The sequence below is a fragment of the Phascolarctos cinereus genome, unplaced genomic scaffold (genome assembly GCF_003287225.1).
Source record: "Phascolarctos cinereus isolate Bilbo 61053 unplaced genomic scaffold, phaCin_HiC Scaffold_7;HRSCAF=346, whole genome shotgun sequence".
Classification (NCBI taxonomy): domain Eukaryota; kingdom Metazoa; phylum Chordata; class Mammalia; order Diprotodontia; family Phascolarctidae; genus Phascolarctos; species Phascolarctos cinereus.
In genome coordinates this window covers 49,737,596-49,753,281 of record NW_027556180.1, presented here as the reverse complement: position 1 = coordinate 49,753,281, position 15,686 = coordinate 49,737,596, and the positions used below count along the sequence as shown (strand labels likewise).

Genomic DNA, 15,686 nt, shown 5'->3' with positions numbered 1-15,686 from the left:
TTCCTACGAACAAACAAAAAACCCCAATAACAAAAGTTTTAATATTTAATGATTAATCACCTGAAATATAGCTGTTCTATTAAAATGTAAATGTAAATGACAACCAATCCACTTCAATAAACATGAATATCCCACCTAATATAATACAGTGACTTCAATGTAACCTCATGACAACTCCTATGCTAAATTATATCATTAAAGAGATGGTTGGTGAACACTTAGAAAAGGAAATGATGATTACAAATAGCTAGCCTGGCTTCATTAAAACAGGTCATACCAGACTAAGCTCATTTCCTTTTTTGGCAGGATTAGTAAACTTTTATGTGTGTATATGTAGTGGAGCGTGAGTGATCTGGATAATTTAACTAGATTTCAGCAAATTTATTTATTTATTTTTTGGTGAGGCAAGTGGGGTTAAGTGACTTGCCCAGGGTCACAAGGCTAGCAAGTGTCAAGTGTCTGAGGCCAAATTTGAACTTAGGTCCTCATGACTCCAAAGCCAGAACTCTATCTACTGCCCCATCTAGCTGCCCCCTCGGCAAAACTTTTGATAAAATATTACACAATAATTTTGTGGAGAAGATGAAGTATTGTGGCCTAGATGATGGCATATTCAAATGGATTAAGAATTGGTTGAATGGATGTATTCAACAGGTAGTCTTTAATAGTTAAATGTTAATATGGTAGGAGGTCCCTGCTAGAGTTTCCCAGACATCTGTATTTGACCTCATACTATTTAACCTTCTTATCAGTGACTTAGATAAAGGTATCGATGGTACACCCATCAGATTTGCAGAAGACATCAAGCTGTGAGGGGTAGATAACATATTAGATAGTAAAATCAGGATCTAAAGCAGGGGTTCCCAACCTGTGAGGATGGGGTGTATGTGTGTGTATGTATGTATGAATATTTATATATGTATATGTGTATGCATGTGTATAGGTGTGTGTGTATATACACATATACCTATATGTATATATATACTTATGTATGTATGTGTGTATGTATGTATGCATGTATATATTCCCAGAGAGTATGAGAAGCTTGTTAAGGGGGCATGAGAAATATCTAAAATATAAACATTTGATCCGACTGAAAGCAAATAAATAACTTTATTCCTATGTACATATGCATGGTAAATTCTAGAATTTATTTCCTTTCATATTGAATAGGAGGTACAGTAATGTTTACTGAAAGTCAAGGGATATGGGGACCAAAAAATGGTAGCATCTCATTTGCTAAAGGATTGGGCTGAATTTATCAAGATGAAATTCAGTAGGGATGAATGTAAAGCTTGGTACTTGATTTTAAAAAAATCATTAATTACAAGAAGGGTTAGCCATCGTTTTCAATAAAAAAAAAGTGCAAGTTTTAGGGAACTGGGAACTCAGTGGGAGTCATCTGTGTGGTGTAGCAGATAACAAAGCCAACAAGATTATTCAGTTGCATGAAGACTTAACATTATTTGCACAGGGAAGTGATTATCACACTGTGTTCTGCCCTCCTTGGCCCTCATTGGGAGCATCATGTTCAGTTCTGGGCACCGTATCTTAAGAAGGATGTTGATAAGCTGAAGAATGTCCAGAAGAGAGCAATCGGGATGGTGAAGAGCCCTGAGTCTATGTCACCTGGTTTTCACTTGAAGAAATTGGGGAGGCTTAGCCTGGAGAAAAGAAAACCCTAATTGGAGGAATAGTGGCTGATGGGAAAGATAGCTGTCTTCCAGTATTTGAAGGGTTGTCCTGTGGAAGAGGGATAAACATGTTCTCTTTTGAACCAAAGCAGGCTGAATTTGGAACCATGTGTAGAAGCTGCAAAGAGGCCAATTTAGGCTTGGTTATTGGGGGGAAAAAAAAACCTTCTAAAAATTAGAGCTCTCAGAAAGTGGAATGGGCCACCTAGAAAGGCTGAGTCTTTTTCCCCCTGGAGTTCTTCGAGTAGAGGCAGATAACCGCCTGTTAGGTTTGTTGTAGCTGGCATTCCTTTAGGGTATGGGTGGGACTAGATGGAGATCCTTTCCAGCTATTAAATTCTGTGATTCTGAAATTCTGTGCTTCTGAATCTCTCAGTCAAAATCTTTTCTGAATTATGCTCTCTCTCTCTGTCCATACATACATACATACATGAATACATATATCTATATCTATATCTCCAATTCCAAGTCCATTTTAAAAAAAATCCATGTTCTCTCCCTTGACAATTTAATTTACTCCTTTGGTTCCAACTGCTCCTTCATAGGATCATGAGATTTAGAATTAGAAGAGGCCTTAGAGATCATAGAATTTTGGAGCTGGAAGGGGGAACGCATTAGAGGCCATCGACTCTAACCTGTTTCTGAGTAAGACTGCTTCCTGCAGTACACCAACTGAGTGATTGAGTAGTCTTTGGTTGAACCTACCGTGATGTGCCCCCACCCCGCCTTTTGAAACATTCTGTTCCATTTTTCTATAACTCTAACTGGTAGGAGGTTTTTCATGATATCAAACAAATCTGCATTTTTCCAACTTTTACCTGTTGTTTCTAGTTTTGCCCCATGGCGCCAAGCAAAATAAATTTAATCTTTCTTCCATATGAAATCCCATCGAATAATTAAATCCAGCTGTCTTATACCACTAAAGTCTTCTCTTCTTACTGCTAAACTTCCTTGTTCCCTTAACAAATTTCCCTGTGACATCCTGCAGAAGCTCTTCATCATTCTGGTTGTCCTCTTCTGCAAACTCCAGTCGATCAATGTCCTTCCTAAAATGTGGTTCCCAGAACTGAATGTAATACTGACCACATTGTCATCCCATCTCCACCTGCTTCTTTTCCAATTTGACTCTTCCTGTCATTGACAGTACTATTCACCTAATCCCCCATGTTAATAACCTTAGGTTCTTTGGCTCTTTTCCCTCTTACATATTCAGTTGCTAAGTGCTGTTGATTCCATATGCACAACTTATCCATTGCTCATCATGTACCACTCCCCGAATTGTATAATCCATATCTATATTTTGGTCTATCATTTCATTGGTGTGGGGAACTCCAAGGAAATTCCCTCTACTGGTGTAGATTGTCAAATGCTCGGCAATTTAACATCTCACAGTTGCTTGGGGGTGCTTAATACTTTAATCACACAGGGTCACACAGCTAGCATGTATCAGAGGAAAAACTTGAAACTAAATCTTCCTTTGTAGAGGTTGACTTTCTGTCCACTTGTTATCATGTTTCTTCACTATATAACAGAGTCCTTATAGTATGTTTTATGCCAGACTGTAGAATGGCTTCTTTTCTTCTTATCTAGTCCATCCAGTATATATTTGCAAGAGAAATCTTTCTTATACATCTACCTGGTTATAAAATTTTTCTGCTAAAACACCTACACAACTTCAGTCATTCTTTATTTGCCACTAAGTAAGGCTAAAATTCCTCAACTTCACGTGCCAACTTCTCTGAAATTTTGTTCTATCCTGCCTTCCAAACTTATTCTTACATTTTACTTCACTCTCCAGCCAAACAAGAGTACTCTTTGACTAGTACAAACAATTGATATACTCATATCTTCCTGAGTTTTCTCCCATTTTTCTAAATCCCTGGAATGCTTTCCTTCCTCTTTTCCCCTTCTTTAATTCCTAAGCATTCATTAAAGCCCACTTCAAATGACATCTCTTCCAGGAAGCCCTCCATATCTCTTTCCTGTTTAGGACTTTGTTTTATAACTCTCTAAAGCATTTTATCATGCAATATTGTATATTGAGGCATTTGTTTTGCTTCTTATCCAAAACAAAAGATAAGATTAGGGATTAATTTTTATCTACATTTTGTATTTCCCCTAGCACCTGGCACAGTGCTCTGTACACAGTAGATGTTTTAAAATATTTGTTAAACACTGTTCTGCCTAATAAATCCAAACACAAAGGCTGTACAGTAGGTTGGGCTGCATGGCTACTGAGTTCCATGACAAATCTGAGAGTCATTGATTCTCTGTGGTGATATTATTTTCCATTTCATATACAATAAGTTTCTGAATGTTGAAAATGACAAAATGAAATCTGACTCCCTTCCTTTCCAGATTATAGCAGGAAGACAAATGAAGATTTACTATGGATTTGTCTTTTCAGAATTCTGCTGAGACAGTTACAAAACAAAAATGTTCTAATATGGAGCATTGCTGCCACCTATAGCATAAGAGAGTTAAGCAGAATGTGTCATTATGCACAGATCTTATGCTAGCTTCCTGAATCAGGTTCATTGTTGGAAAATATGAGAGGTAGCATGTTCAAGTTAACTGGTTCCTATGAATTCTCCCATGTAACATTGTTAGTTTTTCACAACAATTTCCAGCAAGAGTGGTTGATTATTTTCAGTAAAACTTTCAGCAGTCAAGAACATTCCACAAGTCATGCAAAACAATATGCCTTTGAGATAAATTCTGGTCCCTTCAGTTCTTTCTTAAATTTGAAAACAAAAAAGTCATGAAAAATCCAAAACTACCACCAATGCATTGCTTTTGGTAGTTTTTTTTTTCTTTTTGGTGAGGCAGTTGAGGTTAAATGACTTGCCCAGAGTCACACAGCTAGTAAGTGTCAAGTGTGTGAGGCTGGATTTGAACTCAGGTCCTCCTGATTCTAAGGCCAGTGCTCTATCCACTGTGTCACCTTGCTGTCCTGTGGCAGTTTTTTTTTTCCATTGGTTGAGGTGGTGTTTAATGTTGGTGATCTCAGAGGAGGAAATAAATCTATTCCTTGGTAAAGCTAACTTAGAATGCTCTTCTCTGACACTTTTCTCAGACCTTTACTTCAATATGCATCCTTTCTTGCCATTACCTGTACACAACTCGATCCCATTCAGCTCACCTGGAAGAAGGAAAACTAAGGAGGCTAATTCTACACTAATTCAGTATTTCAAAAGTTATGTATTTTTGTTGTTGTGAACATTAACTAAACTTAAATAGAGATTAGAACCTATCTATGTTTCAGTAGACAGTCTTCATAAATTTCTGTGACATGCAAATTTATCACTAGATGGTCAGCTTTCTGATGGATCTCCTTGGAACCATAGTCCATTAACAAATTAAGGTCTTTTCATCTAGGCTGGACTTCTCAGACTTTGCACTCTGATGGTGAAGTCCTGGGCCATTTTGAGATCATGATGGAACAGTAAAATACTACTTTAGTATCCATGGCCTCACATACCTTTTTCAGTCCACAAAGTTATTCAACTCACCAAACATGATTTGGGGAAAAGCCTACCCAAGCTCAGACACATTTCCTAATTACATTTTGAGATGGACTTTTGTCAGTGCTTCATTTAACTTTGAATTATGTTTGGCTCTTCGCACTCCATTGACTACTACTTTAACTATTTTCTCTTGGTCAGTGGATATGCTTCTTGCCTGACTTTCAGGACAGAATGTTTGTCAAGTTGATAACGTCTTCTACTTACCCATGTCATGTCTGACACTGTCTCTGGGTTCTCACAGAGTTAGAAAATGCTACTACATATTATTCTACTACATGCCCACATGGCTTTGGATTGCACTAGACATCAACCTGTACCATGGAAAAGACCTAAACACTTCATACTGGCCCCTCTTATATTTCAACAGTTTCTCATTTTTTTTTTCTGGTTTCATCTCATGTGCCATAAAAAGTGTTCAAGTGTCCATGGTTCTAAGCAATATTTTTCCTTGATCCTACTATTCCAATGAGTTACCACTCCAGACTTCCTGATAAAGTTATTTACATAGATGTCTCCACCACTTTGCCATTAACTCATTCCTCAATCCCATTCAGTCCAAACAATCAAAACAAAACAAAAATTGTCCACGGATCCATCTCATGGAAGCAGGAAAATCTATATAAGAAGAATTAAAAACAAGTCTTCATCATTCATTATTAAGAAACCTAGAAAAGTTAATTTGGTTATTTTCTCCAGGACCAGGTTGATAATCTCAAAATGACCTCTTTTCTTTATAGTGCAGATGCACCTGGACTTTTTTTAAAAATAGCAATGAGTGATAGAAATTGTACAATTCTTTTCTTTCTTTATATTAAATTTTGTTAAATTCTCATCTTGAAGGAATGGCTTATAATAACTTCTTTACTTAAGACTCCTTGCTCACTAAGAAAAAGTGGATGAATGGAAAACTCTCAGCAAGAACTGAGATGCTTGTTAAAAATATATACTTACACTGGTCTAACTTTTATAATTTAATATTGGTGCTGTTTACCTATGCATATTTCAATTTTTAAAAACTGTTAGCATTTACCACATTGAAGGCACTGTGGTGAAGCTTGGGTTATAATATAAAAATGATATAATCCCTGCCCTCAAAGGGCTTACTTTCTACTAGGGGAAAAATGTGTGCACTTATAAATCAATATTCTAATGATCTTTGATCTCATAAATATGGATATTCCCTCTAATGGCACAGATTGCAACTCATTCATGCTTACTTATCATATTACACTCATTCATTCGTTCCTCTCATGTTTGTAAGAAGGGTTTCACCTAATGTTCTGAGGTCTTTTTTAATTCTCTTAACATTACACAGATACTATCCATGTCTATACTATTTTATGCTATAACTATATGAGTAGTCCGTATTTATTTGTGCTCATGTACTTTTTGATGACATCCTTGAGACCACTTCTTTGCAAGACCTTGTTTGTAACGTGTTGCAGCATACTTAAGGCCACCAAGCAACTCTCTTCTCTTGCATGATTTCCTGAAACTTGGTTTTCCAACTCTGTTTCTTAATATTTTTTTTTTCTAGAAGAACAACAATGCTCAAGTTGTCTTGCTGAGTGCTTTTATCTAGCTCCATTGTTTTAGTTTATGGACAACTCAAATCTCCTTATAGGTTTTTCCTTTTTTTGGGGGGTTGTTGTTGATCATTATCTTTTACCTAAGCCTTTCTGTACCTTCAGTAATTTATGGCTTTATTAAGATCTTCCTCCAAATGTTCTTACTTATTGAGTCTTATGTTTTCCTTTTTCTGTTCTACTTTTCAATATTTTTTCATCTTAGTATATGCCAGATCTTCCTTTATTTTTTTTTAAAATCATCCTGAAAGTTCCTGTGACTAGGCTTATTTTCTATTCTGAAAATGTAGTTTTTACTGAATTGCTCTTTACTGCTAGTAATTTTTCTTGCTTTCCTTTACTCTATAATATTTCTTCATTTTTTTGGAATCTCTTTTTTTCTTCAGTCTCCTGCGGTTTTTCTACAAGGACCTTTTTTTTTTTAATCCATGAAGATTTCAAAATCACAGAATTTCATAGTTGAGAGGGACTTCAGTAGGTATCTAAACCAATTATATCTTTAAAAGAATCTTGTCTTAGGGCAGCTAGTGGATAGAGAACTGGCAGTGGAGTCAGGAGGACCTGAGTTCAAATCTAGCCTCAGAGACATAACACTTACTAGCTGTGTGACTCTGGACAAGTCACTTAGCCCCAGTTGCCTCTCCCACATACTTTGTTAGTGGTCACTAAGTGTCTGTCTGAAGACTTCTAATGAGGAGACTAGTCTCTTTTAAGACAATTCATTCCACTTTTGGATAGCTCTGATTATTAGGAATTTTATATTTTCTAACATAAAGCTTACACTTTCTTTTTGGAATTTCTACCTATTATTGTTCCTAATAGTCTAATTTCTCTTTTATACAACAGTCCCTCAAACCCTCCAACATAGCTATTATGAAACTCTGGGCTAAATACTTCCACTGCTTTCAACATATCTTCATATGGTAAGAACTAGAGGCCTTGTACCATGCCTGAAACCTTCCTGTGGATTCTCAACCCAAGGATCATTGGCCTTCCTAAAATGTATTCTTCATAATGGAAACTAGTATTTCAGATGTATTCTAAATAGGGAAGAGTATAGAGTAACTAACACTTCTTTATTTATGTTTATATCTGTCTGTATTTCTGTGAAAATGTTTTGTAATTGTGTTCATATAGTCCCTAGGTTTGCCTTGGCAAGTATTTCATATTGTCTGTCATTATTTTAAATAGATTTTCTCTTTCTATCTCTTTCTGCTGGGTTTTGTTGGTAGCATGCACAAATGCTGATGATTTATGTAGGTTTATTTTATAACCTACAACTTTTCTGACATCGTTGATGATTTTAACTAGTTTTTTTAGTTGATTCTCTAGGATTCTCTAAATATATCATCATATCATCTGCAAAGGGTGATAGATTCATTTCTTCATTACCTATATTTATTTCTTTAATTTCTTTTTCTTGTTTTAGTTCTATAGCTAGCATTTCTAGTACAATATTGAATAATACTGGTGATAATTGATATCTTTGTTATACTCCTGATCTTATCCTTGTTACAGATAATGCTTGGTCTTGGTTTTAGAAAGACACTGCTAATCATTGAAAAAAACATTCCATTGATTCTTATGCTTTCTATTGTTTTTAATAGGAATGGGTGTTGTATTTTGTCAAAGGCTTTTCTGCATCTATGGAAATAATTCTATGATTTCTGTTGATTTTGTTATGGATATAGTCAATTACACTAATAGTTATCCTAATATTGAACCAGCCCTGCATTTCTGTCATAAATCCCACCTAGTCATAGTGTATGATCTTTGTGGTATGTTATAATCTCTTTGCTACTATTTTGTTTAAAATTTTTGCACCAATATTCATTAAGGAAATTAATCTATAGTTTTCTCTGTTTTTTTTTTTTTTTTTTGCTCAGCAATGGGGTTAAATGACTTGCCCAGGGTCACACAGCTAATAAGTATTATGTGTGTGAGGCCGGATTTGAACTCAGGTCCTTCTGACTCCAGAGCTGTTGCTCTATCCACTGCGCCACCTAGCTGCCCAAATTTTCTCTATTTTTGGTCTCTCTGTTTTAGGTATCAAAACCAGATTTATGTCATAAAAGTGATTGGGTAGCACTCCTTCTTTAGCTATTCCTTTCAAATATACTATTGGGATTAAGTGTTCCTTGAAAGTTTGGTATAATTCACTTATAAATCCATCTGGTTTGGGGGATTTTTTTCTTAGGCAGTTCATTGATGGCTTATTAAATTTATAAGATACCTTTAATTAAGTATTCTATTCCTGCCTCTGTTAATCTGGGCAGTTTATGTATTTGTAAATATTCATCCATTTTACTTGGATTGCCAGTTTTATTGGCATATAATTAAGCAAAATAATTCTTAATAATTGGCTCAATTTTGTCCTCATTGGTGGTGGATTCACCCATTTCATCTTTATTTAATACTGATAATAAATGGTTTGTCTATTTCATTGTTTATTTAATAAAACCACCTTGTAGTATTATTTATTAGTTCAATTTTTTAAAAATTTCAATTTTATTAGTCTCTCCTTTGATTTTCAGGATTTCTATTTTGGTGTTTAATTGGTTATTTTCCTAGTTTTTGTTGTTGTTGCAGCATGCCCAATTCATTGATCTGCCCTTTTTCTTTTTTTATTGAAGTATACAGTTAGAAATATACAATTTCTTGTTAAGTACTGTGTTGACTGCACCCCACAAATTTTAGAATGTTGTCTCACTTTTCTCATTCTCTTTAATGAAATTACTGATTTTTTTTTTGCCTATGATTTGCTCTTTTACCCCATTCATTCTTTAGGATTAGATTGTTTATTTTCCAATTAACTTTTAATCTGTGTTTTCAAAGTCCTTTATCAAATATAATTTTTATTACATTGTGGTCTAAAAAGGGTGCATTTAATGTTTCTGCCTTTCTGCATTTGGTTGTGACATTTTTATGGTTTAATAAATGGTTAACTTTTGTAAAAGTGCCACTACAGCTGAGAAAAAGGCATACTCCTTTCAATTCTGATTCAGTTTTCTCTAGAAGTCTATCATATCTAAATTTTCTAAGATTCTATACATCTCCTTGACTTCTTTCTTATTTATTTTATTGTTAAATTTATCTAGCTCTCATAGAAGAGGTCCTCCGTAGTACAGTTTTATTGTCTATTTCTATCTATAATTCATTTAATTTTTCCTTTAAAATTTGAATGTTATACCATTTGGTGCATATATGTTTAGTATTGATATTACTTCACTGTCTATGATTCCTTTTAGCAAGATGTAGTTTCCTTGCTTATTCTTTTAATTATGTCTATTTTTGCTTTTGCTTTAGCTGAGACCATGATTGCTACCCCCCCCCCGCCTTTTTCTACCTCAGCTGATGCATAATTGGTTCTGCTCTATATCCTTATTTTAACTCCATGTGTGCCTCTATTAACAAACTATTAATTGTCTTTTCACAATTTTCTCCTTTTACTTTAATTTATTTACCAAATTTCCTCTCCATTATTCTTATTTTATTTTGAAAATAAGTTTTTTAGCTCTTCCAGGAATTAATGTTGGGCCCATGTCCAATTCACTTTTGTTTTCCTTTGAGATTTTTGCTTATGGCTGTTTTAACATCATTGTCTTCTGAGCTGTGTCTTGGTCTTCTCTGTCCCCCAAAATACTTTTTCTTTTATGATCAAATTTCTTTTCTGTTGTTTGGTCATTTTTATCTCATTTCTTGATGTGGATCTTTATATTAATTCTGGGCTCAATTCTCGGTGTGGAGTGGAGAGACAGGTACTATCTCCAGCTTCGGGCTTTTCACACTGCTGTTTTCAGAGCAAGTTCTGGGGGGTTTGGAAGCTTGCTGTGCTTCCAAAGTGGTGTGATTTAGGGGGAGGAGTGGTCACTGCTCTCCTAGTTTGTTCTTGGTCTTTACCTAGGAAGGACTCCTGATCCCTTGGGATTGCAAGCCATATTATTCCTCAGGCCCTCTTTTTCCTTGGGACTGGAAAATAGTGTTCTTCAGGCTCGCTGACCCCTTGGGGGCAGAAGTCGTTGGTGGATAGTACTCCTTCCTGCCCTTGAGCTATGGCTTAGTAGTGTATATAGGCTATGACCTGGAAGTGGGTATAAGCAATGGAGTTGCCAAACAATGTCTGGTCCTGTGTCCAGTGCTAACATAGGGGTCCCCTGTAATTTTTTTCTGACCAGTTGTCAGGTCCCTTTACCAGAGATCTGGCTTCAGAACTCCCAAAGCTGCTGCTGCTTCTTTCATCGGCACCTGGTCCCACCACTGGTGTTTCATCCTTATGGTCTCGGGATCAGCCTCTTCCCCCTTGTCATAGATCTCTCTTTTCAACCACTTACTTTGTTTTAGTCTGGAAGAATGTTTCATTCTGACCTTTTATTGGCTCTGCCACTACAGAATTTGATTTGAGGTGGTATTTTAAAGTTGTTTGGAGGGGAATGTTGGGAGAGTTCAACTGAATGCTTTCTTTACGCTGCCGTCATGGCTCCATCCTTCCCCACACCATATTTTCTAAATTACCTAATAAAGAGGGTGGAATCCAATGCAGGGAAATCAGAATGAGGAACGAAACAAGGAAGTAGGAAAGTTATCCCTAATGAATGATGTCATTGTAGCAAGATGCTGTAATGGAGTCTTTACCAGTCATGCATTAAAATATTGTATGCCTGTTAATAATTATACTATCATGTTCAAAGTATGTTTATCTACTTATTTATTTTCTATAACTCTTCCTTTAAGCAAAAAGGATGAAGGGCAAGATCCTAATTATGTAGAAATAAGAAAATGCCAATATCATGACAGTCATACATTTATTGTCAAGTCTGAGCATTTAAGACAGGATAAGCAGGTAAGTTTTGAGTTCCTTCACAGACAAGCTTGAAAACTGATTTATGAAGTCAGATGATAGATTCACATCAAAGGAAAAAACCAGAATATGAGGCTGACTTTTATGTGTCCTTATAATATGACAGTGAAAAATATGACAAATCAGGTGATATAAAGTACTTCTCTAGGTGCAAATCAGTTCTAATTTTTGGCAAAGTCCAGTAAAAATTGTTTAGGAAATCATGGTACTTTCAGACAATCTGTTGCTATGGCTACTTTTAGGACCCTGGCCAGAAAAGAAAGCTGTAGATACTAGGCCTTCTGCTACCAGGATCTCTGATGGGTATCCGGTGTTTTCTGACAAAAAGATTTGATTAAGAGTTGAGTACATTCTAAGCAAAAGGGAAGGGATGAGATTGAGGATGAAATCACCTATTGTCATCATACCATTCATATTCACTCTAAGACTACTTCTTCTTTGATCATTAGGATTTAGACAGGGGCTTAAGGTTTGCAAAGTATTTTACATATTATTTGTTTCTCAAATTAACATTGTCAGACATGTGCCATTAATATCCTCATTTTACAGATGAAGGTAAGAGAGGTTAAGTAACTTGCCTGGGGTTTTGGTCTTCCTCATTTCCCAATGTAGTTTTTTTTTTTTAAACCCTCTAACCAACTCCCTTTTTTATACTTAGCCTTCCTCTCCAGCTTCCTCTGCATTTTAGGATTGTTGACGGTATTGTTACTTGAATATGACACACTTTGGGGTCGTCCTTCATTAAATGATTTTGCTTAGCTCTTCATTTTGAACACATCTTTTAGCAATCTAAATTGGTCAAAGAGGTCCCTGTGTAACTACATTAGTTTCTTCAGGTAACTCCTCTTTCTTCCTCATCACGATGGGTGCTCTGTGTCTTCACATTTTCATTCTTAAAAACTTTTTTGCTCATTACTTACTGACTTACCACTTTAACACTTGCCACTTTTCCATCTCAAAGTCTTTGAAATATAATTTCTTTCTTTCTTTCTTTCTTTCTTTCTTTCTTTCTTTCTTTCTTTCTTTCTTTCTTTCTTTCTTTTTCTTTCTTTCTTTCTTTCTTTTTTTTTTAAGGCAATTGGGGTTAAGTGACTTGCCCAGGGTCACACAGCTAATAAGTGTCAAGTGTTTGGTCTGAGACTGGCTTTGAATTCAGGTCCTCCTGATTTCAGGGCCAGCACTCTATTTACTGTGCCACCTAGCTGCCCCTGAAATATATTTTCTAAACAATAATGTTAAATAGCTAGCTTTTTTCTCTTCTATCATAGATGTCGAGCTTAAGGTTCGCATCATTCTTATTTTGGCAATGAATTTCTTTTTGTTGGTGAATATCAGATCTAAAATAAAATTGTCTATTGGTTTATTACCTTTAGAACAGGGTTTTTTTTTAAACTTTTTTTTTTTTAATGTCATGGACCCCTCTGGCAGTGTGGTAAAGTCTATGGATTCCTCAGAATAACTTTTTTAAATGCAAAAAAGAAAATACATAAGCTCACAAAGAAAAGTATAAAGGCACTGAAATATATGCATAAATATAGACATAAATATATAGATATACAAAAAGTTCATGGACTCTAGGTTAAGAACCTCTACTTCAGAAGGATGAACTCAATAAAAAACAAGTGATTCAGTAAATTATTAGTTGCTTTATTTTTGGCAGAGAGCTCCAGTAGGTATTCAGATAAATGAAGGCTAGCTTCACTACCCTGTAACATCCCAAGCTTGTGGTGTTTCCAGAACTCCTCATGCCCTCTCCAATTCTTCTGCTCAGGGGGGTCTTTATTATACTCTGATAACAATAACATTTCTTTTTTGACTCTTTTGCTCTGTAGCCAACTGTTTCCCACCATTTTCTCTCTTTCTGGTTGCTGGATTTTCTTATATGCCCAATTTTAACTATCCTATTCCTTTTAAATAATGTATACTCCTTCAGAGCCATATTCAGAAGCAGGGTCCCATTCTATCAAATATCAGTAATGCTTGTGAGGTCCGATTTGGTTTCTTTTATCATGATTTATCTAGTTGACTTTCTTTATTAGCTTTACTTCATACATTTGTATTTAAGGACAATGGTTTCTTGGATTTTACTTCTGTGAAAATCAGAAGAATGGATCTGTTTCTTGGAGTGTAAAATTTTTAAAATATCCCTCAACTTTACATGTATGTGCACAAGGACCCCATTAACATTTGATTTCCTTATTTTGTATTTTTCTCCTTTCCCCTTCTTTTCTTCCTTCCTTCTACTCCTCCTTCTCCTTTTTCTTCCTCTATTTCTCCCCTTCTCCTCCATATCATTTTTATTGACAGGTATGATGGTAACACCCCATCCAGCCATCCACCCAGACACCAATGCCTCCCTATTGCAGACATGTTGCCATCTGACATGCCACTATAAGTGCAGAACCTCTTCCTGACCTAGTGTTAAGTGAAGTTTTAAAATGCTTGTTGAGGATTCCCTGAAGCTGTATCATGAATTGATTTTTTAAGTATCAGTCTCCTGGGAGAGCACAACATTAATTTGTTTCTGAATCTTGTTTTCAGTCTTTGTCAATGTGTAGTTTTGAGTCTTTATGCTTAGCATTTCTTTTGTGTAGAGGAAACAAATACCTGTCCCATACACGATTTATATTGGACATTGAGTACCTTTTTTCCCCTCTTTTAGGGAGACCCTTGAAATGAACTTAACCTAAGTTGTAACTAACTTTCATTTAGACTCTGGCACAGAGGAGTATAGAATGAAAGAGATTGAGTAAGAGAGCTTAGCCCCTGTTGTAAGAGGTCATACCATACTAGGAATGAATCTGGTCTATCTCCATTTGTGTCTAGAACAGAGGGTTCCCCTAGTAGAAAGGCAAAAGTCCTAAAAATAACAACCCCAGCCAACCCAGGGCAAGGTTATTTGTAGACAAATTGCAAAAAAAAAATGTGTTGCAGTTCAGCTTTTGGAACAACCTTTGTTATTTGGTTGCAAGCTATACAGTTAGCCTTTCATTCAAGTTTCATATGCAGCTGAATCTCTCCAGAAGTTATGTAAATGCTTAAAGTGAAATTAAAGAAATCTACAAATTCAATACCAACCTTATAGGGCACCTAGGTCACTTTGATTCCAGACAAGAGAAATGGAACATTTGGTATGAAATTTTCCTCTTAGGGATGCTGTGAAGTAGTATAGATGAGTATTTTGAAGTATAAATGTAATTACCAATTAAGAGTAAGTTAATCTGGAGGTGACTTCACTTTGCCTTGTTTCTTGATGTCTATATTTCCCCCTATACTTAAAATGATTTCTCTTTCATGTCTTGAAGATCATGGAATCACAGAGTTAGGCTATTGTGTCTAACCAATGCCTGAATGGTAGTCCTATCTACACTATACCTGACAGATGACCCTCCAACCTTTGTTTGAAGAACTCTGAGGCATCTTCCCTTCAGAGGGACTTCATGAGGCAGTGTATTCCACCTTTGGACATTTCTAATTCATTCCCCTTGTTATCAAACTTAAATAAGTTTTCATTGGTCATTCGCTTTTCAACTGCTCTTCCTAGGCAGTGTTATAGTAACCCACAAATATAGAAACAAGTGAATATTTGAATACATGGGGAGATGTTTTCCGCAAGGTTTGGTTCATAAATTTGATCTTTTCTGGGGAACAAATCTCTGTTAAGCTGAAGGAGAAAGTGATTAGCTCTGCTTTCTACACTCTATCCTTCAACACATATTTACCCAACTTTTAACCTTTGATTGAAAAAAACACAAGCAACTCAATAGTGATCAGGAAAAACAAAAACAGAAGAAACTATGTTTGAAAAAAGTGGAGTAGGAATACTACTACCCTTTTGATTAGTAACCAATCCCAGTACCAGAAAAACTTCAAAGCATTCTCTAAACATTGAATTTTCATCAGTGATGCTGTAAGCCTGAACTCTCATCTTTCATGCCATTACATCAAAAGAGAAAAAAGAAGAATGGCCAGATTTCAAAGCAACCTCGTGCTCAGGCCAGAAACTGTGTATTTAGCTACC

General features: G+C 35.7%; 1 pseudogene across 1 annotated transcript in view; it reads left to right on the top strand.

Annotated features, from left to right (window-relative positions):
* The window catches only part of LOC110204804 (large ribosomal subunit protein eL36 pseudogene), a 35,074-nt pseudogene that overhangs the window by 15,121 nt on the left and 4,267 nt on the right, over positions 1-15,686 (top strand). The window lies entirely within an intron of this gene.